Below are 2,720 nucleotides of genomic sequence, written 5' to 3'. Positions count from 1 at the left end.
TGCAAAGAGCGTAAGAAAATCAGCAAAGAAAAAAACCAAACAAACTCATTAAAAAGTGGACAAAATACACGAACAGAGGATTTTCAAAAGATCATGGACAAATGGACAATAAACATATAGAAAGACGCACAATGGTACTGATTATCGTGGAAAAGTGAATTAAAACTACGATGAAATATCACCTTTTTAAGAGCAGCTTTTATTGAAAAGTCCAGAAACAATAGATGCTAGTGTGAATGCAGAGAGAAAATAACATTTATACACTGTTGTTTGGACTGAAAATTAGTGCAGCCTCCCTGGCAAACAGTAAAGAGATTCTTCAAAGAACTGCAAGTGGACTCACCATGTGATCCAGCAGTTCCCCTCCTGGGTGTTTATCCAAAGAGAATAACCAATTTTATCAGAAATACACCTGCACACAAATGTTTATTGTAGCACAATTCATAATTGCAAAGATGTGGAACAAACCAAGTCCCCATCAATTCAAGACTGGATTGAGAAATGTGTTGTATATATACTGTGGAATAATACTCAGCCACGAAGAAGGATGAATTAAGGCCTTTTGCAATGATCTGGGTGAAAAGTGGAGAACATTATCTTAGGTGAATTATCTAAAAAATAGAAAATCAAATTCCACCTGTACTCACTATTAAACTGGAGAGAAGTAAAACTCAGTGGAAATTAAGCAGGGTGGAGGGAGGAGGAGGGCAGAGATGAAAACCTACAGATACAGTGAACACTCTCTGGGAGATGGGTGCCCTCATACCTCTGATTCAAGCATAACAAAATCAATACATGTAACCAAAATCAACCCCTGTATGTCTTGAATTTTTTTAAATATAAATTGGCTACATTTTCACTATGAGTAGTAATTTATATTCAATACTACAGGGTCCAAATGTTAGTTTTGTACTAGTATGCATAAAAGATAATTGTAAAATTTTAAAAAGCAATCTGTTATTTTTAATGTAAACATATGCACATTAACTTGTGCCAAAAAAATCTCTTTTTCATTTGTACTATCATATCCAATTTTATCTGATAAACATATAGGTGCATCACTATTTTTTTTAATCCTTGTAGTAATTTTTTTTCCTATTGTTTGAGATTCTTTGAGGTTACAAAGAATTAGGTTACAAGTGATTGCATTTGTTAGATAAACTCCCTGTTATAATTGAGTCCCGCCCACAAGAGATGTGCCATATTCTGTGACGTCCCATTCCCCTCCCTTCTCCCCTCTCCCCACTCCCTCATCTCCTCCCCCACCCCTGGCATTAGTTCATCTGCTGCCTTCGTTGAGAATTGAGTATATTAGATTCTTGCTTCTCCATTCTTGTGCATGACTATTTTCATCTAGTCATGGGCACATAGTCATTCCTTTTATGGGTAGGAGAGGCTTCTGTTGCTTTCTGGATGTTAGGTTGTTTCCAAACATCACTATCATAAACATTTTACATCACAGTCTTTAAGGTGTTGGATTTTCCCAGGATTAAAATTTTGCTGCTGAGAACTTTATTGCCACAGTGATGATGCATTATGGGTACTAAAGTGACTTGGGAAAAGTTTCAGTAAATATCAGTTTGGCTAGCCATGATTGATCGCTACAATAAGTGAGTAGTCTTGATATGTGACAAGACATTTTACAAAATTTTTTTCTGATTTCACTTATGCTATAATAGAATGACCCAACCAGGAGAGTAAGTTTAATTAAACATAATATTTATTATTAAAATATCATGAAATTGACTGATATTAATATTGTGACTTCATATATCTCTAATAATATTAGCATTGGAATCTTCAATTAATATGTTAAATTTCAGTACCAAAGCAATATGCTTCTCCATTTTTTAGAAAACTATTAGAAAATATTTTAGAAAACTAATAATAGTTTTCTTGATTAAATAATGATGATTGCTACATATCAAAAATGTCAAAGGTCTCTGAAACTGTTTATAGATATTTATAAATTTACTAGAAGATCCACATTTTTTTTCTTTTCTTTAATCAGTGAAAAAGTTAATTTTGGCCATATTTATAAAAAGTGTAATATAGATTTTACACATTGTAAGCTGTTCTTGGATAAATTTCATTTACTCATTTTGCTTTCAGTTTATTTTCAATCAGGCCATGTTTATTTTCATTTAGGAAAATAATCCCACTTATAGTGATTTTATTTACTAGTGCGTTAAATGCTTCACTAAAATTATCTCCGCCTGTTGTCCAAGTTACTAGAGGGACTGAGGTAGGAGGATGGGAGGGTCACTCGAGCCTAGGAGTCTGACTAAGCCTGGGCAACATAAAGAAATCTCACGTATATTATACATAATATTTTGCTTTATTAATTCTTCTGCCGTTTGTATCCTGTTATTAGAGTCTCTTAATCCATCACTATTCTTTGCAATGTATACATATTTGGCTCAGTCTTCCTGTATCATTGCTATTTCTTTAGAACATGAATTGTACCTTAAATACATAGCTCTGATATGGCACACAATAGATTTTGAGAAAGCATCTGGATTAAGAAAGTTTATTGAATTTTTTTTTTTATCATAGATCTGTGTTATCCGACCCTTGGTGTATTTACAGCAGTGCCATTTAAAAAATTCCCTCCCTTAGTGCAGCTAAATAATTCATGTGGACCAAAAAAAATGTGAGTTTGGGGAAAATAGTGTTTTTTCTACTTATGTATTACTATATCTTAAAAAAAAAAAAAAAAA

Source organism: Otolemur garnettii, unplaced genomic scaffold, assembly GCF_000181295.1.
Source record: "Otolemur garnettii isolate 467f Iridium unplaced genomic scaffold, OtoGar3 scaffold00033, whole genome shotgun sequence".
In the NCBI taxonomy this organism is placed as follows: Eukaryota; Metazoa; Chordata; class Mammalia; order Primates; family Galagidae; genus Otolemur; species Otolemur garnettii.
This window is presented reverse-complemented; position numbering follows the sequence as displayed.